This window comes from Salvelinus namaycush, chromosome 2, assembly GCF_016432855.1.
Source record: "Salvelinus namaycush isolate Seneca chromosome 2, SaNama_1.0, whole genome shotgun sequence".
Classification (NCBI taxonomy): Eukaryota; Metazoa; Chordata; class Actinopteri; order Salmoniformes; family Salmonidae; genus Salvelinus; species Salvelinus namaycush.
The window spans coordinates 13,021,038-13,048,869 of record NC_052308.1 but is presented as its reverse complement, the minus strand read 5'-3'; the positions used below and the strand labels follow the sequence as shown (position 1 = coordinate 13,048,869).

Below are 27,832 nucleotides of genomic sequence, written 5' to 3'. Positions count from 1 at the left end.
TAAGTGTTGCTATTCCCCAGTGACTCTGGGTGTTCCCCAGACAGTCAGGTGCTGATGGGACTGATGATGACGCTAAAGTTTGACTCTGCCCATTGACAGAGCTTCCACTAAACAACAAAAGTGTGCCTTGTTAAATGCTAATTCATCTTTCACAAGTAGTTCCCATCAAGCCCTTGGGGGTAAAGCTCATTTAGGAAATATTTTTCTTAGGAAACAGATAAAGACTCATTGTTACAGAGAATCAATTCAAATTGTAAGCGTGTTTGTGTGGCATGTTTCACTTTCAACCATGCCTCACATACAAACAGCATAAAAACGGGATATATCACATTAATCTTGAAGAAGATGTAAGTATTGCTCAAATATGCTTAAAAAAGCAAATGATCGAAATATGATGTCTTGAACCTTTTTAGTGAAAATGTAAATATTTGATCAGATTTCTTCCTGCAAGACACAAAATACAGAACATTTTTGGGATCATTAGCAGTAGATCCATTCATTTTCCCATAGAGATTCAGACCCCATCTAACTTCTGACGGTCTAGGATAGAGGTCCCAGTCTATTGCCCCAAAGGGGCTCTGTAAGTGAGTTCTCCTCGGCTTCCCACACTCTCGCCATTCATTGCTTTAAATGGAAGGACAATAGAAGTGTGTCTTATTGAACATCACATTATGCAGCCCTGCAGACCTAAACTTTTAGAGCACTAAGACGACAGTGCCAGTTTTGGCCTAACACCAGGAATAACTGATATATCATGAACAAACAAAAAATAAATCAATGATATACAAAAAAATGATTTACATAAAACAAGTGTTTCAGTAAAAACAACACAGCCATGCCTCTGGGACTCATGGGATCAATTATCTCTTACACACTGTTCCGTTCCCCAGCAAGACAACCAAAAGTTGTCGCTCAAACAGAAAGGGAAACAAACAAAGAGTCACTGACAATAACCAAAACGAAGCAGGTGGGGTTTTAGGAAGGGCTGAAATACACTCATGAAAGTTGACTAGCAACAACAACTGGTACCTAAAAAGACACCCACCATGAGCGCCCACTAAATTTTCCCAAGAAGAGGTAAACAAAAGAACCCACACCAAACGTAAAGACAGGAAGCAAAAACAAAAAGTTGCGCAAAACAAAAACAGGGAAGATCAGCTAAAGGATTGTTTGTCTAAAAATCAAATAGAGAGAGCCAGCTAAAGGTGTTACCCCTCACATCTCTCAAGACAACTATAGCACTGGACCAGCCTCTCTTAAATTGCACCTGGGATAGCACATGTGAAACACAAACCAGCACATGTGTAATTAAACATATAAATATACTGTATATTTAACCTTTATTTAACTAGGCAAGTCAGTTAAGAACAAATTCTTATTTACAATGATGGCCTACCCCAGCCAAACCCAGACAACGCTGGGCCAATTGTGCGCCGCCCTATGGGACTCCCAATCGTGATACAGCCTGGATAACACATATTGTTACATACAGCCTGGATAACACATATTGTTACATACAGCCTGGATAACACATATTGTTACACATATTGACTAATGAGGTGACACCAATCGGTGAACCCCACCTGCTAACGTCCAAAATAGAAATAGAAATGGAAAAACTAAAGCCTGTAACACACACTTCATTATACTTCAGTGACATCATATGTTAAATTAACAGCCTAAATTGTTAGTTAGTCATATCTGACTCATCAAACCAATTCATGTAAAGTAATAATATATGAGTAGAAATGTATTTTATTTTACTCTGTAAATGTTGAACTGAGCACCAAGAGGTGAATGATATCTATATTTAGTGTGTCCTTCTTTCAAGCTCATTCCGTGCAGTCTTGGCTCATGGTAGGCTTTTCTTTATTCAGCCCCATATAGCTACAGTGACCTCCAGAAGTATTGAGACAGTGACACATTTGTTGTTGTTTTAGCTTTGAACTGCAACACTTTGGATTTGAAATGATACAATGACTATGAGGTTAAAGTGCAGACTGTCAGCTTTAATTTGAGGGTATTCTCATCCATATTACATTTACATTTAAGTCATTTAGCAGACGCTCTTATCCAGAGCGACTTACAAATTGGTGCATTCACCTTATGACATCCAGTGGAACAGCCACTTTACAATAGTGCATCTAAATCTTTTAAGGGGGGGGGGGGGGGGTCAGAAGGATTGCTTTATCCTATCCTAGGTATTCCTTAAAGAGGTGGGGTTTCAGGTGTCTCCGGAAGGTGGTGATTGACTCCGCTGTCCTGGCGTCGTGAGGGAGTTTGTTCCACCATTGGGGTGCCAGAGCAGCGAACAGTTTTGACTGGGCTGAGCGGGAACTGTACTTCCTCAGTGGTAGGGAGGCGAGCAGGCCAGAGGTGGATGAACGCAGTGCCCTTGTTTGGGTGTAGGGCCTGATCAGAGCCTGAAGGTACTGAGGTGCCGTTCCCCTCACAGCTCCGTAGGCAAGCACCATGGTCTTGTAGCGGATGCGAGCTTCAACTGGAAGCCAGTGGAGAGAGCGGAGGAGCGGGGTGACGTGAGAGAACTTGGGAAGGTTGAACACCAGACGGGCTGCGGCGTTCTGGATGAGTTGTAGGGGTTTAATGGCACAGGCAGGGAGCCCAGCCAACAGCGAGTTGCAGTAATCCAGACGGGAGATGACAAGTGCCTGGATTAGGACCTGCGCCGCTTCCTGTGTGAGGCAGGGTCGTACTCTGCGGATGTTGTAGAGCATGAACCTACAGGAACGGGCCACCGCCTTGATGTTAGTTGAGAACGACAGGGTGTTGTCCAGGATCACGCCAAGGTTCTTAGCGCTCTGGGAGGAGGACACAATGGAGTTGTCAACCGTGATGGCGAGATCATGGAACGGGCAGTCCTTCCCCGGGAGGAAGAGCAGCTCCGTCTTGCCGAGGTTCAGCTTGAGGTGGTGATCCGTCATCCACACTGATATGTCTGCCAGACATGCAGAGATGCGATTCGCCACCTGGTCATCAGAAGGGGGAAAGGAGAAGATTAATTGTGTGTCGTCTGCATAGCAATGATAGGAGAGACCATGTGAGGTTATGACAGAGCCAAGTGACTTGGTGTATAGCGAGAATAGGAGAGGGCCTAGAACAGAGCCCTGGGGGACACCAGTGGTGAGAGCACGTGGTGAGGAGACAGATTCTCGCCACGCCACCTGGTAGGAGCGACCTGTCAGGTAGGACGCAATCCAAGCGTGGGCCGCGCCGGAGATGCCCAACTCGGAGAGGGTGGAGAGGAGGATCTGATGGTTTACAGTATCGAAGGCAGCCGATAGGTCTAGAAGGATGAGAGCAGAGGAGAGAGAGTTAGCTTTAGCAGTGCGGAGCGCCTCCGTGATACAGAGAAGAGCAGTCTCAGTTGAATGACTAGTCTTGAAACCTGACTGATTTGGATCAAGAAGGTCATTCTGAGAGAGATAGCAGGAGAGCTGGCCAAGGACGGCACGTTCAAGAGTTTTGGAGAGAAAAGAAAGAAGGGATACTGGTCTGTAGTTGTTGACATCGGAGGGATCGAGTGTAGGTTTTTTCAGAAGGGGTGCAACTCTCGCTCTCTTGAAGACGGAAGGGACGTAGCCAGCGGTCAAGGATGAGTTGATGAGCGAGGTGAGGTAAGGGAGAAGGTCTCCGGAAATGGTCTGGAGAAGAGAGGAGGGGATAGGGTCAAGCGGGCAGGTTGTTGGGCGGCCGGCCGTCACAAGACGCGAGATTTCATCTGGAGAGAGAGGGGAGAAAGAGGTCAGAGCACAGGGTAGGGCAGTGTGAGCAGAACCAGCGGTGTCATTTGACTTAGCAAACGAGGATCGGATGTCGTCGACCTTCTTTTCAAAATGGTTGACGAAGTCATCTGCAGAGAGGGAGGAGGGGGGGGAGGGGGAGGAGGATTCAGGAGGGAGGAGAAGGTGGCAAAGAGCTTCCTAGGGTTAGAGGCAGATGCTTGGAATTTAGAGTGGTAGAAAGTGGCTTTAGCAGCAGAGACAGAAGAGGAAAATGTAGAGAGGAGGGAGTGAAAGGATGCCAGGTCCGCAGGGAGGCGAGTTTTCCTCCATTTCCGCTCGGCTGCCCGGAGCCCTGTTCTGTGAGCTCGCAATGAGTCGTCGAGCCACGGAGCGGGAGGGGAGGACCGAGCCGGCCTGGAGGATAGGGGACATAGAGAGTCAAAGGATGCAGAAAGGGAGGAGAGGAGGGTTGAGGAGGCAGAATCAGGAGATAGGTTGGAGAAGGTTTGAGCAGAGGGAAGAGATGATAGGATGGAAGAGGAGAGAGTAGCGGGGGAGAGAGAGCGGAGGTTGGGACGGCGCGATACCATCCGAGTAGGGGCAGTGTGGGAAGTGTTGGATGAGAGCGAGAGGGAAAAGGATACAAGGTAGTGGTCGGAGACTTGGAGGGGAGTTGCAATGAGGTTAGTGGAAGAACAGCATCTAGTAAAGATGAGGTCAAGCGTATTGCCTGCCTTGTGAGTAGGGGGGGAAGGTGAGAGGGTGAGGTCAAAAGAGGAGAGGAGTGGAAAGAAGGAGGCAGAGAGGAATGAGTCAAAGGTAGACGTGGGGAGGTTAAAGTCACCCAGAACTGTGAGAGGTGAGCCGTCCTCAGGAAAGGAGCTTATCAAGGCATCAAGCTCATTGATGAACTCTCCGAGGGAACCTGGAGGGCGATAAATGATAAGGATGTTAAGCTTGAAAGGGCTGGTAACTGTGACAGCATGGAATTCAAAGGAGGCGATAGACAGATGGGTAAGGGGAGAAAGAGAGAATGACCACTTGGGAGAGATGAGGATCCCGGTGCCACCACCCCGCTGACCAGAAGCTCTCGGGGTGTGCGAGAACACGTGGGCAGACGAAGAGAGAGCAGTAGGAGTAGCAGTGTTATCTGTGGTGATCCATGTTTCCGTCAGTGCCAAGAAGTCGAGGGACTGGAGGGAAGCATAGGCTGAGATGAACTCTGCCTTGTTGGCCGCAGATCGGCAGTTCCAGAGGCTACCGGAGACCTGGAACTCCACGTGGGTCGTGCGCGCTGGGACCACCAGGTTAGGGTGGCCGCGGCCACGCGGTGTGAAGCGTTTGTATGGTCTGTGCAGAGAGGAGAGAACAGGGATAGACAGACACATAGTTGACAGGCTACAGAAGAGGCTACGCTAATGCAAAGGAGATTGGAATGACAAGTGGACTACACGTCTCGAATGTTCAGAAAGTTAAGCTTACGTTGCAAAAATCTTATTGACTAAAATGATTAAAATGATACAGTACTGCTGAAGTAGGCTGGCTAGCAGTGGCTGCGTTGTTGACTTTGTTTGAAAGTGTAGCTGGCTAGGTAACCTCGATAGCTGGCTAGGTAACCTCGGTAACTGGCCAGATAATTAGTCTAAACTACACAAATGTCTTAGATACAAGGACAGCAAAGACAACTATGTAGCTAGCTAACACTAGCTAGCTAACACTACACTAATCAAATCGTTCCGTTGTAATGTAATAGTTTCTACAGTGCTGCTATTCGGTAGAAGTTGGCTAGCTAGCAGTGTTAGCAGTGTTGACTAGCAGTATTGACTAGGTAGGAGAACGGCAGCGCGGCGGACGAAAATAGCTGGCTAGCTAACCGAAAATTACTCTAGACTCCACAGTTATCTTAGATACAAGGACAGCAAAGACAACTATGTAGCTAGCTAACACTACACTAATCAAGTCGTTCCGTAGTTCCGTTGAATGTAATAGTTTCTACAGTGCTGCTATTCGGTGGCTAGCTGGCTAGCTAGCAGTGTTGATTACGTTACGTTACGTTAAAAGGACGAAAATAGCTGGCTAGCTAACCTAGAAAATCGCTCTAAACTACACAATTATCTTTGATACAAAGACGGCTATGTAGCTAGCTAAGATCAAACAAATCAAACCGTTGTACTGTAATGAAATGAAATGAAATGTGATACTACCTGTGGAGCGAAGCGGAATGCGACCGGGTTGTTGAATGCGGAAGTGATCATCGACACAATGGTGGATATCGGGTGAACCGTTTAGTTTTTGTACATATGGGACCAACTTTTGGTCCCCATTTTAAGGGACCAAAAGTATTTTGACAAATTCACTTATAGTGTATTAAAGTAGTAAAAAGTGTACTAGTTGGTCCCATATTCCTAGCACACAGTGATTACATCAAGCTTGTGACTCTACTAACTTGTTGGACGCATTTGCTGTCTGTTTGGGTTGTATTTAAGATTATTTTGTAACCAATAGAAATTAATGGTAATTAATGTAGTGTCATTTTGAAGTCACTTTTATTGTAAATAAAAAAATATAATATGTTTCTAAACACTTCTACGTTAATGTGGATGCTACCATCATTACGGATAGTCTTGAATGTATTGTAAATAATGATGTTTGAGAAAGTCACAGCCACACAAAGTATCATACAGTATCATACCCCCAAGACATGCTAACCTCTCACCATTACAATAACAGGGGAGGTTAGTATTTTATATCATACCCCCAAGGCATGCTAACCTCTCACCATTACAATAACAGGGGAGGTTAGTATTTTATATCATACCCCCAAGGCATGCTAACCTCTCACCATTACAATAACAGGGGAGGTTAGTATGTTTTGGGGGGGGGTAAGGTAACTTTCTCACTCATCATTATTAATGATTCATTCAGAAGTATCTGTAATCATGGTAGCATCCACATTAATGTAGAAGTGTTTAGAAACATATTATATTCTTATTTACAATAAAAGTTACTCCAAAATGACACAAAACATTAACATTAATTTCTATTGGGCACAAAATAATCTGAAACATAACCGAAACAAATACCAAATGCATCCAACAAATCATTAAAGTCACAAGCTTAATTTAGTCATTGCATGCTATGAATATGGAACCAATTGTACCATTTATTTTTTTATGTCACTGTACCAATACTTTTGGAGCTCGCTGTATATGTGGAATATCATAAATCAGTAATGTAACTCTATTGGAAGCTTGTTCAGTGATGAGAAAAATGAAGTAACAGACAAGAGGATTATATTTGATGATTTGTGTGTTTATTCAGACTGACTCACTGAATTGCATCATCGAATACCTTAATTTAAGGTGAATATTTCAATAGAAATAAAGTGATTAAACATCTCAACCAGAACTTGAATAAATCTCCAAGACATGTGATACTCTAACATAGTATAGGATACACAGTTACTGTCTTTATAAAATACGCAAGTTTAAAATAAAGAGATTTTATAAGAGAGAACCGTTTTCTATTATAGGAAGTATATACATCAATATCATAATAATAATATTAGAAACATTTTCACACATGAAGTCTGATCTTTAAAATTAAGTTGTAACAAAATTGCTTATTCTTGAATACGTGTTGACCTTTAAACAGATCGGTAATAGACCATCACAAAAATATGATTAAATACCCATTTTGGGTTAAAAGTCCTCATGGATGACCATTGAAGTTGATGTTGATCACGAATAAACAACTGATCAACATAATCAATATATGCTTCACAAAACATAAAGGTTATTAACATTACAAAAATGCAGTGTTTGTAGATTTCATTGTTTCCTTAGCAAAAACGTTTAACTTGTTCAGTACAACTGAAATGAAAAGTTTCAATCGAAACACAACTTTTAAAACAACCTGCACAAGCAGAATATGAAGAAGATCTCTGATCACTGTCCATCACATTAATGTTAGACCAACATGGTCCATTGACTTTTTCTGAGTTGAGCTTCAGTCTGTAGGACTCTACCAGGGCCTCCAGAGGGCGATGTTGACTGGACTCTTCTCTTTGCTGATTCTGTACTGGGCTGGGAGCTGAACTGAGGCAGGTCACTCTCCCTCCTGTTCTTATTGGATGGTTGGACGCAGGCTCTGGAAGTGGCTCAGCAGTCTTCTCTGGGACTGTGTCTTCACCTCATCCTTGGACAGATAGTGCACAATCTCTTGGACATAACTGGAGTAAACCTGATTGACAGCTGCAGAGCAAGAGGAGGAGCTCACTGGCTGGTTCTGTTGCTGTCGTCTCCAGGATGTCGGCTTTCTCCAGCTTGGAGTTTGGCTGCTGGTTGAGGATCTCTGGACCCAGGAGAGACTTGAGCTGCTCAATGCTGTTGTTGATACGATCTCTGCATAACTTTTCCACCACTGGCTTTCTTATCTGCAAGAAGAGAAGAGGAGAGTCATTAATAACCGTATTCTGAATACGACAGAGCTGACATGAATGGCTGTATTCTAAAAGCAAATACTGAAACAATGTGACACTATTTGTAACTCAATTTACCTTGTTGGTCAGAGTCAGGTGCTCATTAGAGTAGATCACAGCTGAAGTGATTGTAGGTACCATGACTGGATCTCTGTGCTGTAGAGGTCTCCATGTAGAGTGAATCTGATTCCTACTGGCTTCATCTCTCCTACATATAGTCCATAATCTGCATATGAATGTGTGGGTCTTGGGCTTGTTGGAATTTCTCACAGTCTGTAGCCAATGGGTGAGCTTGGAAAGACAATGAAGGAATATGGAACTGCCACATACTCAGTGTTCCTATTGAGGCGGGACAATGGTCATATCTCAGGGGAGCAGGTGGAGGGGGGTGGAGAGTGTCTCACAGAACGCTGTGTGAATCTGGGAAACTGGTGACCCCCAGATCTGCTGCCTGATGTTGCAACCTGGTCTCAGAGCATTTCGTATTATTCTGTAAGTAAATACGAGACACACTATTTAGTATGTTACGTTTCATATGGTATGTATTAATTTGTGGATGTCCATAAGTTCAGGAGTTAAGTTAAAGGGTTACGGTTAGGGTAAGGGTGAGCTAAAGGGTTAAGGTAAGGGTTAGGGGAAAGTTTAGCTAAAAGGGTTAAGGTAAGGGTTAGGGGAAAGGTTAGCTAAAAGGGTTACGGTTAGGGGAAAGGTTAGCTAAAAGGGTTACGGTTAGGGTTAGGGGAAAGGTTAGCTAAAAGGGTTAAGGTAAGGGTTAGGGGAAAGTTTAACTAAAAGGGTAGTAAGTGGATGCAAAGTAGCTAAAAAGTAGTAAGTTGTCGAAATTGTGCTTATTAGCTAAAATGCTTAAGTTGTCTGTGGTGAGATTTGAACCCGCAACCTTTGGGTTACTAGATGTTCACGCTATACACCCACCCACCATCTAAGTAAATGTCTGTCTTATGTAATCATACTAAACATATCATACTAATTTGAATGTCCCTGATTTACATTTCCTATGTTATGTCTAGTCTATGAGACCAGGCTGGATGTTGGGATCAATGAAACTGACAGAGCACATGCTCATCAGCACAACTTACAGGCTGATGCAGATCCTCTACATCAAACTGATGTGTTTTTGATGGTTGCATTTCTATGTGAATATTGTTTCAAAATAGAGAACCTACAGTTGCATTTAAGTTATTGGAAATGGAATAGACCCTTATAGATGTTTTTATACATATTTTTAACATAAGGTTCTAGCTATAATAATTTGATTACTTTTATTTAAATTTTAGAAACAGAGACTTTAAGAACATTGCCACTTTTAAAACATAATATTGTGTAGTAGTAAGTAAGTTGAAATTCCCCCCTGGTATATTTATGTTGCAATACTGCTCTTGTGTCTGTGTATTCACAGATTTGACAGACTACTGCCAGAGGTAGTGAAGTCTGGAGGTAGCAGATGTGTCCTCTGTCTTGAGGCTGCTGGTCAGTGTGAGTAGAGAACTGATTTGAGTTTCCCACAGTCCTGTGTGCTGTGATCAATGCACTACAAAAACTGCTCAGTGGAGCATTAGTGACGGCTTTTGACTCTGTGTTGTGCTATAGACCCAGCCTGACGTCACAGACCATCTGGATTCTGGAGGGGAAAACGACCATTGGTTCCTTCCATACTGTTTCACAAGCATGTATTTATTTTATTTTATTCAGGTAAACCAAAAAATTATATTCTCTATCTGTTTTGTGGAAAATTACATTGTTATTAATGTTTATATTGATGTGAGGAATGATGTTGCCAATAAGACTGAACTGTGACTCTGCTCGCCAGAGCTTTCCCACATTTTGCCCATTGACAGAAATACCTTCAAACAATAGAAGTGTGCCTTATTAAGCTATTTTGTCTCTTAATACAATTCCCCAAAAGTGCCTGGTGAGTAGCTTGTTAGTTAAATATTACTCCATTTCAATATGACTGAACTGCAAGTGTGCTAGGTACAAGAGTATAACAAAATAGCAATTTTACAACTACCATTATGAATAACCAGTTAATTACTTATGGTATTTTGAATCAGGAAACCAATTAGTGTAGTGTTGTGATTTTTCAAAAGTTGAGCATGTTGCTGACTTGACTTTAGACACAACAACATCTGGATATTCTGATACACATATTAACAGAATAGTTGCATTGCAGTAAGTCAGGAGTAAATGTGTACTTATGTGGGTATTGTGGATTTAGCCATATACAGTCATTGATGCTTGAACAAATTCCAGTATAAAGCTTGCTGGACAGTGAAGGGTTTTCTGAAGTTTGTGGAACTGCTTAATTAAGGTGTATAACACTTTAGGTATAGTATAGTGTGTTTATTCATGCACTATCGAAGTAAGTTATTCACTTATGTTCAGGTAGTACGTTCTACATTGAAAGGGTTTACACCATTTTTTTATATAAATGAATGTCAATGTATTTCTTTTATAGCACACCTGGCCTGTACTGTATGTGTATTCACTTTTATGTTTCTCCAATTAATGTTTTCTGTGCGATAAAATTGACCAGATGTTGGATACTGTAGGGGTATGAATGACCCTACATATTCATCAGTTGCATAATCATTGAGTTTTTCTGTAATTTCTTGTCAAGAGCATAAAACTGAGAGAACAGTTCATTCCTCCATGAGACACAAACATATATATATCATATACCTAATGATGTCATGAGACACTAATGATGTCATGAGACACAAACATATATATAGCATATACCTAATGATGTAATGAGACACTAATGATGTCATGAGACACAAACATATATATAGCATATACCTAATGATGTCATGAGACACTAATGATGTCATGAGACACAAACATATATATAGCATATACCTAATGATGTCATGAGACACAAAACATATATATAGCATATACCTAATGATGTCATGAGACACAAACATATATATAGCATATACCTAATGATGTCATGAGACACAAACATACATAAAGCATATACCTAATGATGTCATGAGACACAAACATATATATAGGATATACCTAATGATGTCATGAGACACAAACATACATATAGCATATACCTAATGATGTCATGAGACACAAACATATATATAGCATATACCTAATGATGTCATGCCGTATTCCTCATCCTTCTGAGGTATGAATACAATATGAAAAGAGAAGTGAAATATATTATCCAAATATTTATTTAGTCTTTGAATGAAACATGTTAGGCACATTTGAAAACCCTTTAGGCACATTTTTGTATGTGTGAAGCCATTAATAAGTAATTGAAAACAAAAAAAACAATATGCTTTAACATTAAAATCATAGCATTTCCCATTAGTATAAAGGAAAGCAGGGTTCAAATTATACATTGACTCACATACCCTAAGAAAGTGGGATAAACCAATGGTCATATTTTCAATACTTCTACTTTATAACAAGAGTGGCCAGCACTCTGTAATTCAAACTCTGAGGACAAGTGTTTACAATCAGAGTAACCAACTCCGCTCTCTTTCAGGTAACATAGATCAACAAATTCATCCAAAGGTGACTTTCTCAGGGAAAGGATAGAGCAGTACAACTGCTTATAACAATGCATGCAACGCATTTCCAAATCATTTCTAGAGAATTTGCAACATACACAAAACTAAGCTTCACAAAATCATTGTACTTTTAGACAAAATGTATTTTTTTTAAAGTATTAATTTAGCTATGTGTCTCTGTCAGTTGCGATCCAATACCTGTCAATCAGTTGCAGTCTATGTTTATAGCAGCATCACAAGGGAATACATTAAGCCAAGGCCACAGTTAATTACAGCAGGGTCTGTGAGCTCTGAATGGTAACCTCCACGTCCATCCATCTATCAGTTCATTGTTCAAAGCAGAGTGGTACAATGTCCTCCTCTGGAGCGGGAAAGAGACGCAGCATGTCCCTGGAATATTTGGAATAGCCGGTGGGTGACAGCAAGACCTTCTTGGGAGTGAAAAACGACACAGTTTTCTCCAGAATAGGAGATATGGGAGATGTAGGGATCCCGTTCTGTAGGTGTTCTCCAATAACTATCTTCAGTTTCTCCACACCGCTGCTGCACTTCCTCTCCAACAGAGAGAGTTTACATCTGAAAAACAAGACAAGACACTCATGAACATCTCTTCTCACACATAGGCTTTATTAATTTTGAACTCTTATGACCTGAAGTATTTCAGTGTAATTGATCATGAGCTTACCTAATGTGCTGATCTTTCACATTCATGCTGCCCTGAAGAGCAATGTCCAAGTAGGCAGGCATTTTCAGATGTTGGCCTTGAGTTTGCAGCTCGGAAATCAAGTAGAGATGTTGTACTTGCTAGGTCTTGATGGTGGTCTGGAGTTTGTGTTCTGGTAGCTCCTCTGTTCTGCTGTGTTGCTGCTGGTCTTGGCTCAGCTGATGCTAAGAGAGCATTCGATAGTGAACTTTGCAACTCCACTCTGTATTTATGTGCCTCCTCTCGCGCTGTCTCATGCTCTGCAGCCAATCAGAGGGCTCTGAAGGTGGGACAATAGCCAGTGGGAATAATAGCTGATTCCGCACAGGACAGGTGGGATGTTGTTCTTTAAGCCATATGCAAAAGAGGTTGGCCACGTTAGTCCCTGAGAACGTCTCTATATACCCATGTGTACTCAGAAAAAGACTGTTCCCATGTCAAGTTGTGACACAAATCAACAAAATGCAAATGTGACATATGCTAGGATCACAAGTATTTTTCGTCCTACAGCAGCTAACTATCATTGCATTAGATCCCAAATCACATAATGACGATAAATGTGTGGAATAGCCATATTTCAGAAATGGCCTTTTCACAGGAACTTGGTCATGGCAAGAGTCTACTAGATCAGCTAATCAATCCTATTTGCTAATGGCCCAGATACATAATCAACTTTTGGCGTATCCATAAAATGGTACATTTGTAAACTTTCTCTTCAATATATATTTAAAAAATGTATTCGGTAGAATTTTTTTTTCAATATTGTGCAATTCCTTAAAGTATTCCCAATCTGAGTTATCAGGGATACAGATAGTTTGTCTGTTGGTACTAGACTGCCCTATAAACCAATCTCTCTCCCAGCATGGCTGGCTGTGCATGGGAACAGCCAGTGGGTCTTTGTGAGAGCAGACACACTTCTATTATGTCTCGCGGCTCAGCAAGCTGCATTCAGAAGTGTGGGAAGCCGTGTGTCCCTGTGGCTCCCATCTCCAAAGAGAGGAGGGCGTGCGACTGGGGCACGCTCAGCGTTGTGTTGTAGAGCCAGCTGTGCTGTGGAGCTCAGAGGAGGAAAGTGTGCTGCCTGGGCTGGAGCCCCGGGAGAGTTCTTGAGCGAGTAGACAGACAGACAGGCAGACAGACAGACAGACAGACAGACAGGAGGTCATCATCACCTCACAGCTGATGCACTCTGATGGAGTCACAATACCTGCGAGGTCATCAGCTAGAGAAAGATCAGTCTGAAATGACTCCAATTTTTTAAATGTGAGTAGCCTACCAGCATTTTCATTATATAATGTGTTTTCCTATGCGTTGTAGAAACCTGTGTTGATCTCACACGTGTAAATTGTGATGATGAGCGTGCTGTCACGATCTTTCAAGATCGAACCCAGAAGCAGACCAGGACAAGGAGCGTAGGAAGAAGGTGAGTATTTATTTACAGTGAAATGTGAAAAGGTAGATATATCCAGATGGCGTAGCGGGCAGCGGTGGTGAGTAGATGAGAGGAAATAGGTGAATCCAATGTAGTAGCAGAATCCTCTGTCAACCAGGCGGGAATGGAGTGAATGATCCAGGTGAGTAATGTTCATGGCTAACGATCCGGCAGGGAATGGAAGTCAGGTCAGAGCTTTTGAAGGGTAGAGATGATGATCAGGACAGGTGTGCAGATTACTGACGGGAAACAGGTGCGGGTGAAATCAATCTCCCAATGAGCTAATTCGCCCGGCAACCATACAGGGTGCGTTCCAGGACACCTGAAACACACTCCAGGACAGACACACAGGCAAACCCAGACTCAGGAAGCGGGATTCGTGACACGTGCACTCTGTCAGTATCATTGATCCCAGCATCAGGCAGTAGATCTGGGGGTAACCAGTTCTGCAGATTCACGCAGCACTCTGTGAGACACTCTCTATCACCTGTTCCATGAGATGTGACCATTGTCCCCCAGCAATAAGAACACTGAGCATGTGGCAGCTCCACATTCCTCATTGTCCTCCCAACCTCACCCATTGGCAACAGACTGTGAGAAACTCCAACAAGCCCAAGACCCACACATTCGTATGCAGATTATGGACTATATATAGGAGATATGAACTCAGTAGAACTCAGATTCTCTCAACACAGAGTCCTCTACAGCACAGAGATCCAGTCATGGTACCTACAATCACTTCAGCTGTGATCTACTCTAATGAGCACCTGACTCTGACCAACAAGGTAAATTGAGTTACAAATAGTGTTACATTGTTTCAGTATTTGCTTCTAGAATACAGCCATTCATGTCAGCTCTGTTGTATTCAGAATAATATTATTATTGACTCTCCTCTTCTCTTCTTGCAGATAAGAAAGCCAGTGGTTGAGAAGTTATGCAGAGATCGTATCAACAACAGCATTGAGCAGCTCAAGTCTCTCCTGGGTCCAGAGATCCTCAACCAGCAGCCAAACTCCAAGCTGGAGATAGCCGACATCCAGGAGATGACAGCAACAGAACCAGTCAGTGAGCTCCTGCTCTGCAGCTGTCAATCAGGTTTACTCCAGTTATGTCCAAGAGATTGTGCACTTCCTGACCAAGGATGAGGTGAAGACACAGACCCAGAGAAGACTGCTGAGCCACTTCCAGAGCCTGCATCCATCCTCTGATAAGAACAGGAGGGAGAGTGACCTGCCTCAGTTCAGCTCCCAGCCCAGCACAGCATCAGCAAAGAGAAGAGTCCAGTCAACATCACTCTCTGAAGTCTCTGGTAGAGTCCTACAGACTGGAACTCCACTCTCAAACAAACTCAATGGACCATGTTGGTCTAACATTAATGTGATGGACAGTGATCAGAGTACTTCTTCATATTCTGCTTGTGCATGTTGTTTTAAAAGTTTTGTTTTGATTAAAAGTTGTCATTATAATTGCACTGAAGAAGTAAAACAGTTTTTACAAAGAAAGTGTCATGTTAATAACCTTTATGTTTGTGAAGCATATGTTGATTATGTTGACCATGTGCTAATTAATGATCAACATCAACTTCAATGGTCATCCATAAGGACTTTTAACCCAAAATGGGTATTTAATCATATTTTTGTGGTTATCTGTTACCGATCTGTTTAAAGGTCAACACGTATTCAAGAATAAGCAATTTTGTTACAACTACATTTTTGTAGTGATATTGTCATATTAACATTATATTGAGCATCTTCTGTGAAGTATGTATGAGTATTAGTTAAACATTTGTTATTGATCAATGATCAGCTCCATGATGATAATTTACTCAAACTGGGAATTATACCTGTAATCATCACTCTGTGATTGGAAATAATTGATCTGTTTAAAGATCAGACGTTATATATGAAAATGTTACTCACATTATTAATGGTGTGTATATTGTAGAGGGGAGAAGAAGAAAACAAATGTCTCAACATGAAAACTTTATGATATCTTTTATAAAGACAGTAAATGTGTATCCTATACTCTGTTCGAGTATCATATGTCTTGGAGATTTATTCCAAGTTCTGGTTGTGATGTGTAATCACCTAAACTATTCACCTTATATTTAGGTGTTCAAGTCTATGATGCGACTCTGAGTCAATGTCAATAAATCCCAAAATAATGAAATTAAATAATTTGTTATTGTCCTTGATCTTTCCTTCTCTCTACTGTCATCAACATATTTAATATAGACTACAACACAGATCTACTGTATAAAGTCATACTTACTTTTGCAATGATTTGTAATAAAGTTTTGGAAGTTTAAAATATTGCATCTCAATCAAGTAATCTACAGGGATCCCAGTTATTAGCAGGAACAGAAATAGTGATGGCTTTATGTGTCTAATATGCTGACCACACGCTGCACCATCACGTGCATGATGATTTTGTCCACCCACACCAGACACGATCAGGACACGCAGGTTGAAATATCAAAACAAACGCTGAACCAACCTTATTCATTTGGGGACAGGTCGAATAGCATTAAACATATATGGACATTTAGCTAGCTAGCTTGCTGTTGCTAGCTCATTTGTCTGGGATATAAACATTGGGTTGTTATTTTAGCTGAAATGAACAAGGTCCTCTACTCCAACAATTAATCCACAGGTAAAAGGGTCAATTGAGTTTGTTTCTAGTAATCTCTCCTCCTTCAGGCTTCTTCTTCTTCGTTGAACTTTATATGGCAGTTGGCAACCAACTTTAAGGTGCAATACCACCACCAACTGCACTGGAGTGTGGACCTCAGTTCATCTTTCAATCACCCACGTGGATATATGCTCCTAAAAACCAATGAGGCGATGGTACGTGGGTATAGCGTCCTAAAAACCAATGAGGAGATGAGAGAGGCGGGACTTGCAGCGCGTCAGGCATCACAAACAGAACCAAGTTCTATTTTAGCGCCTGGCATCGCAGAATCTCGTTGAGGCACGAGCTGTGTGGTCAGCATGTAAGAAGAAAAGGCCCAGGGTGTGGACATGAAGCTAGAGTTAGGGTTATGGTTAGGGTTAGGGTTGAAACGGGGTGTGGACATGAAGCTAGAGTTAGGGTTAGGGTTATGGTTAGGGTTGAAACGGGGTGTGGACATGAAGCTAGAGTTAGAGTTAGGGTTATGGTTATGATTAGGGTTGAAAGGGGGTGTGGACATGAAGCTAGAGTTGGGGTTATGGTTATGGTTAGGGTTGAAATGGGGTGTGGACAAGAAGCTGGAGTTGGGGTTATGGTTAGGGTTGAAACGGGGTGTGGACATGAAGCTAGAGTTGGGGTTATGGTTATGGCTAGGGTTAAAACAGGGTGTGGACATGAAGCTAGAGTTGGGGTTAGGGTTATGATTAGGGTTGAAACGGGGTGTGGACATGAAGCTAGAGTTGGGGTTAGGGTTATGATTAGGGTTGAAACGGGGTGTGGACATGAAGCTAGAGTTAGGGTTATGGTTATGGTTATGATTAGGGTTGAAAGGGGGTGTGGACATGAAGCTAGAGTTGGGGTTATGGTTATGGTTAGGGTTGAAATGGGGTGTGGACAAGAAGCTGGAGTTGGGGTTATGGTTAGGGTTGAAACGGGGTGTGGACATGAAGCTAGAGTTGGGGTTATGGTTATGGCTAGGGTTAAAACAGGGTGTGGACATGAAGCTAGAGTTGGGGTTAGGGTTATGATTAGGGTTGAAACGGGGTGTGGACATGAAGCTAGAGTTGGGGTTAGGGTTATGATTAGGGTTGAAACGGGGTGTGGACATGAAGCTAGAGTTAGGGTTATGGTTATGGTTATGATTAGGGTTGAAAGGGGGTGTGGACATGAAGCTAGAGTTGGGGTTATGGTTATAGTTAGGGTTGAAATGGGGTGTGGACAAGAAGCTGGAGTTGGGGTTATGGTTAGGGTTGAAACGGGGTGTGGACATGAAGCTAGAGTTGGGGTTATGGTTATGGCTAGGGTTAAAACAGGGTGTGGACATGAAGCTAGAGTTGGGGTTAGGGTTATGATTAGGGTTGAAACGGGGTGTGGACATGAAGCTAGAGTTGGGGTTAGGGTTATGATTAGGGTTGAAACGGGGTGTGGACATGAAGCTAGAGTTAGGGTTATGGTTAGGGTTGAAACGGGGTGTGGACATGAAGCTGGAGTTAGGGTTGTGTTTAGTGTTGAAACGGGGTGTAGACATGAAGCTAGAGTTGGGGTTAGGGTTATGATTAGGGTTGAAACGGGGTGTGGACATGAAGCTAGAGTTAGGGTTATGGTTAGGGTTGAAACGGGGTGTAGACATGAAGCTAGAGTTGGGGTTAGGGTTATGATTAGGATTGAAACGGGGTGTGGACATGAAGCTAGAGTTGGGGTTAGGGTTATGATTAGGGTTGAAACGGGGTGTGGACATGAAGCTAGAGTTAGGGTTATGGTTAGGGTTGAAACGGGGTGTGGACATGAAGCTAGAGTTAGGGTTATGGTTAGGGTTGAAACGGGGTGTGGACATGAAGCTGGAGTTAGGGTTATGATTAGGGTTGAAACGGGGTGTGGACATGAAGCTAGAGTTAGGGTTATGATTAGGGTTGAAACGGGGTGTGGACATGAAGCTAGAGTTAGGGTTATGGTTAGGGTTGAAACGGGGTGTGGACATGAAGCTGGAGTTAGGGTTGTGTTTAGTGTTAGGGTTCAGAAGGGGTGTGGACATATAGTAAAACTAGGGTTAGGATTAAGGTAAGGGTTAAGGTGATGGCTAAAATCAACATGTCACTTGTCTCTCATTGATTCAATTTAGGTCAGAACCAAGACAAGTGCTACTCTATAGTGCTGACTGTTCTTTAACTAAATAATTTCCTCCAATCCAAGTTTTTCAGGGAACCTTCTCTAGTACCAGATGCTATTTTTATAATTGAAGCATATTTAATGGTTGCCTAGAAACCGGACTGAACTGAATCCCTACTATGATGCATTATAATAAGGCACACTTCTATTGTTCCTCCATTGAGAGCAGTGAATGGAGAGAGTGTGGGAAACCAAGGAAAACTCACTCACAGACCCGCTTTGGGACAATAGACTTCTGTACCCTGTATGATGAGGGGTGAGAAGGAATTTCACTTGTAAGGTTTCATCATTGAATTCTAGAAATGAATTAAATCACAGATATAATGAATTATAAGGACTGCACAAGTGTTTTTTTATTATGACAGGGTGTAAGAGGAATTAGGTAACAGATCAGGAAATACAGTATATTACACTTTATACAAACATGATTACATTGTAGTAGTCCTGTGTAACTCAGTAGGTAGAGCAATGCGCTTGTAATGCCAGGGTTGTGGGTTCAAGACCTACAGGTGATCAGTACAAAAAAAGTATGCACTTGCTACTGTAAGTCACACTGGATAAGAGCATCTGCTAAAATGTGAATGTTGTATCGAAGATTATAAATCTTATATCTAAAACGTATACGCTTGAACTATCTTCAGTATTCAGTCCAATCTTGACCATCTCTGAATGGCCATATGCTGTACAAGTCTATACCATCCAATAGTCAAAATATTTGTATTTACTACCTTCTTAATATATGCATGTCAGATGTATTAATTTTTTCTCCCCCAGGTGCTTAATGGGAACTGCTTGTGTAGAGATGAATTAGCATTTAACAAGGCACACTTCTGTTGTTAGGTGGAAGCTCTGTCAATGGGCAGAGTGTGGGAAAGCTCTGGAGAGCAGAGTCTCAGTCTAGTGTCATCATCATCATCAGTCCCATCAGCACCTGACTGTCTGGGGAACACCCAGAGTCGCTGGGGAATAGCAACACTTATAGAAGGGAATTAAACAATAGCTGAATACATCAGTTTCTCCAGGGTTTAACTCTTTCTTTCTCCTTCTCTTCTGTCTTCCTTTGGGGTGGAAGCTGGATCAAGACACATGATATTAGATCTAAAACCAAATGTGTGTGCAACTGTGCATGAATGATTTAGAAATGTTAATTTGAATATTAAGATTCTGCAAGATGTAAATCTGAATGTAAACATATAAAGCAATTTGAACATAAATGTACAAATAAAATACAAAATCATTGTGGTTAAAATTAAATCATGTAGAAATGAACACTGATAAAGTACAGTATATGTCTTGCAGCACACTTTTAGGATAAAATCAAGTGTTCTAGTGTTTCCCTCCAAAATCCAGATGGTCTGTGATGTCATACTCTGTCTATAATACAACACAGAGCCAATAGCCGTCAGTGAGGGTTCACTGAGCAGCTTTTGTAGTGCATTGATCACAGCACACATGACTCAGTGTGGGAAACTCAGATCAGTTCTCTACTCACACTGACCAGTAGCCTCAAGACAGAGGAAACATCTGCTACCTCTGGACTCCAGAGTGCTTGACAGTATAATTACTACTACTGACTTTTGAGACCTCATGCTATTAATACAATATCGAACCTGTGAACTTAACCATAAGCTATATTTCTCTGCAAATTAACATACTTTATATTTTCAAAAGACTTCATATTTGACTCAATATTAATTTATTTTGACAAAAATGAAATTCAGCAGCACAGAAAATTATAAATATGTTTAACTTTTCAATTGTGACAAAATGTAAAACACTATACTATATCATAAGTTTTGTCATTATCTCACATTCATTGTGAGATAATAAAATGTGACTGAATCAGTAATAAAGCGTTTAAACACTATACATTCAACAATGTTTTCATAGGTGGGGACTAAGTTACATTGTAAATTTCATGTGTAAGTTGTGATGATGAGTGTGTGCTCTCTCAGCATCATTGATCCCAACATCAGGCAGCAGATCTGGGGGTCACTAGTTTCCCAGATTCACACAACCCTCTCTATCACCCCCCACCTCTCCACCTGTTCCATGAGATGTGACCATTGTCCCCCAGCAATAAGAACACTGAGCATGTGGCAGCTCCACATTCCTCATTGTCCTTCCAAGCTCACCCATTGGCTACAGACTGTGAGAAATTCCAACAAGCCCAAGACCCACACATTCATATGCAGATTATGGACTATATATAGGAGATATGAACTCAGTAGAACTCAGATTCTCTCAACACAGAGTCCTCTACAGCACAGAGATCCAGCCATGGCACCTACAATCACTTCAGCTATGATCTACTCTAATGAGCACCTGACTCTGACAAGGTAAATTGAATAATCGAATTTAAGGAAATTCATCCAATTTGATTGATTATTTATTAGTTTCAATAATGCCCTATTTCAGAATAAGATCAGCTCTTCTTGTAGTTAACAAAGCCATTGATGGAGAAGTTACACAGAGATTGTATCAACAACAGCATTGAGCAGCTCAAGTCTCTCCTGGGTCCAGAGATCCTCAACCAGCAGTCGGACTCCAAGCTGGAGATAGCCAACATCCAGGATTTGCCAGTTTACTTGCTGAGACAACAGCTACAGTAGCAGCCAGTTAGCTCCTCCTCCAACTCAGCAGCAGTCAATCAGGGTTACTCCAGGTGTGTCCAAGAAATTGTGCACTTCCTGTCCAAGAATTATGTGAAGACACAGTCCCAGAGAAGACTGCTAAGCCACTTCCAGAGCCTGCAGCCATCCTCTGATAAGAACAGAAGGGAGAGTGACCTGCCTCAGTTGAGCTCCACAGCCCAGCACAGCATCAGCAAAGAGAAGAGTCCAGTCAACATCACTCTCTGGAGTCTCTGGTAGAGTCCTACAGACTGGAACTCCACTCTCAAACAAACTCAATGGACCATGTTGGTCTAATATTAATCTGATGGACAGTGATCAGAGATCTTCTTCATATTCTGCTTGAGCAGGATGTTTTAAAAGTCTTGCTGTTATTAAGACTCATTTTTTGTTGTACTGAACAAGTTGTAATGTTTTTTTAAGAAAATGATCAAATTGATCATTGAATAATAACATTTATGTTTTGCAAAACGTGTTGATATTGATCATATGTTCATTCATGATCAACATGATCAGCATCAACTTCTATGGTCCTCCATGAGGACTTTTACCGCAAAATAGGTGTTATATCATCAATCTGTTCGTGATTTTCTATGATTGATCTGTTTTAAGGTGAAAAGGTATAAGACAACAATGTTTTACAACAGTGATATAGCATTATTGACATTGTATTGAGCATGTTCTGTGTCGCATCTATCTGTTATATATGTAATTATGTTCAACCTGAGCTACAACATCAAGGGTCCTCCATGAGGACTTTTAACCCAAAATGTTGTTACAACTACATTTTTGTAGTGATATGGTCATATTAACATTATATTGAGCATCTTCTGTGAAGTATGTGTCAGTATTAGTTAAACATTTGTTATTGATCAACTTGAGCTACAGAATCACAGATCCTCCATGATGATTATTTACCCAAACTGGGAATTATACCTGTTATCATCACTCTGTGATTAGAAATAATTGATCTGTTTAAAGATCAGACTTCATGTGTGAAAATGTTGCTCACGCTGTTTGAATAATGTGTACATTGTAAAGGTGAGAAAATGTTTTCCTTTAATGTGAAACCCTTGTCTAGTTTAAACAATGTTGTTTTTTATAAAGACAGTTATTGTGTATCCTATAGTCTGTTAGAGTATCATGTCTTGAACATTTATCCATGTTTTTAAGGTGATTTTTGATCACTTTCTTTCTGTTGAAATATTTACCCTAAATGTGGGTATTCTAGTCAGTCTGAATAAATATACAAATCATAAAATTAAATCTTCTTCTCTGTTTCTTTATTATTTTCTTCACTGAGACGAGCTTCCAATACGGTTACATTACTGATTTATTAAATTCCATATGTAGAAGCAAAAAAGCCTACTTTGACCCAAGACTGTACACAATGATCTTGAATGCATTAGAATACAACACTGAATCTACATATTCCTTTCTACCTCTGGGTGCAGTCAAAATCTACCAAGTAAGGTAAAAGTCAAGAGATATTTATATCCATACATAACTACTTTACATTCATTGTTTTATTTGACATGTGAAATTAAATATAGAGAGATAATTCTTCCTAATTATGAGTTTCCCAGGAGGCATGACTGTTTTTAGTTGTTGCTGATGTCCCTGTTTTACATGTATGTTCAATTACATTTTCATGATTTTTAGTCTGGTCCTGATATCAGTGATTCCAGGTGTTGGGCCAAAACTTGGTACTGTCATCTAAGTTCTCTAAAAGTTTAGAGCAGATGTGCTCCCCAAACTCAATAGCTTACGTGATGTGTCACTCTATGCTGCAATCGATGGATCTATTTTTTTATATATGGAGTGGCTGCATTGCCAAAAACATCTGAGGCCTCTTCCCGATAGCAAAAAACGAACCATCTGCGCATGTGAAGGATTCTCTGCTCTACAATGTTTTGCTCCCTCCGCAGCCACTTCCCCCTCCTGTGTGTGCGTGTGTGCGTGTGCGTGTGCGTGTGTGTGAAGTTGGGAGAGTTAGCTAAATGTTCATGACTAATTTAGTTTTGATAATTTTTTTATACAACGTTTATGCCATACTTCTACATATTTGGTGAAAATTCACTACAACCAAGCAAACACAGTAGCTAAGTTCAACTCTGTCCACATATACGATTGTCAGAGTAGTGTAACACCATCTACATCGAGTCACTATCAGTTTCTACGCCTCTTTTGATTTGCAAATATATTTCTAAAAGTGTGTATTGTGAGTATGAACATGCAGAATCAGCCAGTGGTGGTGTTTCCCTCCAGAATCCAGATGGTCTGTGATGTCGTACTCTGTCTATAATACAACTGATACAAGTATTCTGTGTGTATCCTGTGTGTATTTCTGTTCTCTCCTTCTCCCCTACTCACAGGTGACAATCATCATTCCCCAATCAGTCATCAATCAGTCGCTAATCGGGAAGACACGTGCTCCTTTTCCCTTACCCAATCACAGTCCCTTTCCCTTGGTTTAAAAACCCTGTCAGTTGTGTTCTCTAGAGCTCAATCTCTCTGTAAATGCCATATGTCTGTAGATCCATTGTGTGGTTTTGCATCTACATGTCACTTTGTCCCCACCTGTGAGTATTGTTTTTGGTTATGGTGTTTGAGTGTTTGTTTGATGGTGGGAAAAAGGGGGTAACCAGACAGTTTGCCCATGGGCATACACTACCCGTAGGTAAACTTTGTTAAAAACACTAGTTAGAACTGGGTGGACCACCCACTGTATTTTTGGTTAGTTAGCTGTTGGTGAAGTACGCTAGTCTAATTTAGGGGTATTTTTGAATACTTATTATTTCTTTCCTTGGGTCCAGCTCAGCCCCTTTTTCCTGCCCCCCTTTACTGTGTGTTTAGAAATAAACCCTGAGTGTTTGACGGTAATTAAGTTGTCTGTGTTATTTTGTTCTCACCGTTACTTTGTCACTGTTTATAATTTGCGTGAGTTGTGTTATGGGTCCCATTACCATCCCCCCCCTAGATTGTCGGGCCAAAGGGATTCGTAACAACACAGAACCAATAGCTGTCACTGAGGGTCCACTGAGCAGTTTTTGTAGTGCATTGATCACAGCACACATGACTCAGTGTGGGTAACTCAGATCAGCTCTACTCGGACCAGTAGCCCTAAGACAGAGGACACATTTGCTACCTCCGGAATAGTGTGCTTGCCCAAATAACTACTATTTCTAAGTTTAGATTGATATAATATTGAAGCTAAAACTTAAACACTAAATGAACTTTAGAACAAGTTCTAATTCTCAGGATGTCCACTTACCTATACAATAAACAGGTAACTGGCAAAATTAAAGGAAACACGAGTAAATGAGGGATAAAAAGTGTATTGAAAGCAGGTGCTTCCACACAGGTTTGGAATTAACATCCCATCATGCTTCAGTGACGAAGACTGCTCAACTTGCTGATGCTTAACTATATGCCATGGGTGTTGCCCGATATGTTTCACGATATGCCATGGGTGTCTCAGTCACCAGATCTCATCCCAATTGAACTCTTGAAAGATTCTGGAGCGGCACCTCAGACAGCGTTTTCCACCATCATGGAAGAATGGTGTCACATCCCTCCAATAGAATTCCAGACACTTGTAGAATTGACGCCAAGGTGCTTTGAAGCTGTTCTGGTGGCTCATGGTGGCCCAAACCACTTAAGACACTTTGTTGGTGTTTTCTATTTTGGCAGTAACCTGTATATACTGTACATGTATATGTCATTTAGGAGATGTTTTAATTCAAAGCAACCTACAGTCATGCCCACTATCCTGGCGTGCTCTACCACACGTATCAAACTCATTCCACGGAGGGTAGAGTGTCTGCAGGTTTTTGCTCCTCCCTTGGCCTTGATTGATGAATTAAGGTCACTAATGAACTCCCCTCACCTGGTTGTCTAGGGCTTAATTGAAAGGAAAAAACAACACCTGCAGACACTAGGCCCTCCATGGAATGAGTTTGACACCCCTGCTCTACCAACTGAGCTACAAAGCAGAGTTTCCCAACATTTTCCTCAGGGACCGAGGGTTGGGAAGTACTGCTGCAGAGGACTAACTTACCCATTAGTTTTGACTAAAACGCTTAACATGTTAGCTATAGAGGGACATCCTTGAGGCTACTCTGTAGAGATGAATGAATTCCACCCTAGTCTGACCACAGGTAGTTGCGCCATCACATTACAGGCCTGCCAAGCCGTTTGAAGCATCATGTTTCTTATGAGTGCAATGCCCTTGGTTTCCCCTGACTCAATTTGACTTTGAAATTATTTACTTAGATATTCATCAGAGTCATGAGGCACTACAATGAAAGTTATGCGGACATTAGATGAGTAAAAAGTCATGATTTTTGTTTAGTATGATATTTACATCTAAATAAAGCTTGTTAATCTGAAATAATATCTTACAGTACGTATTGTTACCATTGTCATCAAGAACCCCATTTAATGTGCTGATGTACCTGGTGGACACATCAATGAATTACCAAGAAAGTCAGGATCAATTTCACAAATCACTCTTTCTATTAGGCTAAAGCATAGCACATACACCTAATAGTTATATTGTTTCCCAAGTATCCAAAATAATTATTAAGAAATAACTGATTAAAGTTGTTACATTTGTGAAATTTTGGACTTACCCAGGTCTTCTTTAAAGGGACAATCTGCATTTACTATATCCATTTTAGACTTGTGATATGTACCCATTGATTCTTGCAGAATATAACTTATAAATGCCTCATGAACTTAGTTCAACTGTCAGACCCCACCAGAACCCAAAATATAAGATTGGTTCACTCCAATGATTGTAAACAGTCAATGTATACACTATATAGGCTCAAAACATGGTTTAAACTATCATTTTGATAGCTTTGTCTATGAATTTGAGAGGTTGCATTTCTCCAGCCCTGTGCCTCAGCTTTTTACCTAAACAGGGGCAGGGACTCACTTTGTTATTGCTTCAACTGCTGATTGCCCCTTTAATACACTACAACGATGTGTCTGTAGAAGCTGCACATTTTGGTGTCATCTAAAACCTTGCAGTGTGTTCTGAAGAATTTGTATAGTATTTTACTATTTAGATTAAGAATAATATTGATATACATTAAAAAAAATATAAATGTAAATATCTTAAGTAGCCTTTTTTACTTTTTATCTAAAGATATGACATTCAAAGCAGTTCAACTTGGCCTAATTTCAAGCAATAACAACACACATAGTGTTAACCGGATTATATCTCCCATCCAAATGTTGTGAATTAATATGTATTCATGTCATAGTCACCAGTCAACTCCATTACACTCAAGTCCAAAAAATACTTAAACCAGTGAATGCTAGCGATTGCTAACTATGCTACCAGTCTGTCTTAATGGGTGTTTGCATGCTAGTAGCACCTGTAAACTAAAATATCTATTTTTAAGGGGTATGCAGTATGCTGATTACGATATTAACCAAATTCCCAGCAAATTACAAAACAGTCATGGTATTTAGTTTAAGAGAATTAATGTGAATTAACATGGCAACCTTGGGGATAATTTGAATGGGCGCCAACGGTAGACTGAGGGATTTGTACATCCGTACCCCGGTACGACAAACGTGACAGCAGTGAAACATCACGCTGTGATAAGGTATAGTCCTAGGTTTAACTTTTTGTGTTCACTCCGTAATGTCCTCCATGTTTGATGTGAGGTGACTGGGTCCTCACGAATGGCAAGTGGCCATGCCTCTGTATGTATCCCTCTAAGAGCGCACAGGCCAAATTTCCTGCGAAATCGTACACGGCCAATGGGAATTTCAGCTGTGGCCACAAAGGCCAGACCAATGATGTATTTCAACCCTGGATGCATCCTACCTATACACGCCAAACTTGATTCAAAACCCCGCCCACGACTAACCTAGCAACATTCAAAGCTGCACTGATTGGTCCGCATTTCTTCCAAACGCTTCCAAGTCAAAACCATGCCCCAAAGCAGCGTGAACGCGTTGATTGGATAGTCGAAGAGCCTCATCCAGGCGCAAAGACAGGCTAAAAGTCTGAAGTTATTGACCTTGTTTAAAATATGTTTTAGCTTTCAATTTGGCCCATTATTACTGGATTAAGTACAAGCATAATTCACGAGTGGTAACTGTTGATTACTGGTTTACATAACTTGATTTTAGAAATACTGGCTTGCAAAGCTTGCTTGAAAAACTTGATTTTAGCAAGCATGGATGCTGCAAACGACACATGCTTCAAACCCGGTACCGTGAGGTAAGACAACGTTTCCAAATCTCTTAGCTAGCTATAATAGTTAGCTAGTAAGCTTAATAATATGCTGTCAAAACGCTTTGGGGCGTGGTTTCGACTTGGAATCGCTTGGAAGAAACTCACTGACCAATCAGTGTGGTTTTGAATGTTGCTAGGCTACTTATAAGCGTGGTTTTGCCCCAGGTAAATACTTTTTATCTGCTGACGCTA

At 41.2% G+C, this 27,832-nt stretch overlaps 3 pseudogenes; 2 read left to right on the top strand and 1 right to left on the bottom strand.

Moving 5' to 3' along the window:
- Positions 1-7,766: 7,766 nt before the first annotated feature.
- Positions 7,767-8,364, bottom strand: LOC120024557 (annotated as a pseudogene).
- A 6,270-nt stretch (positions 8,365-14,634) lies between these two features.
- Positions 14,635-15,213, top strand: LOC120024550 (annotated as a pseudogene).
- Positions 15,214-21,028: 5,815 nt separating this feature from the next.
- On the top strand, positions 21,029-21,621 carry LOC120024543 (annotated as a pseudogene).
- The last annotated feature ends 6,211 nt before the right edge of the window (positions 21,622-27,832 follow it).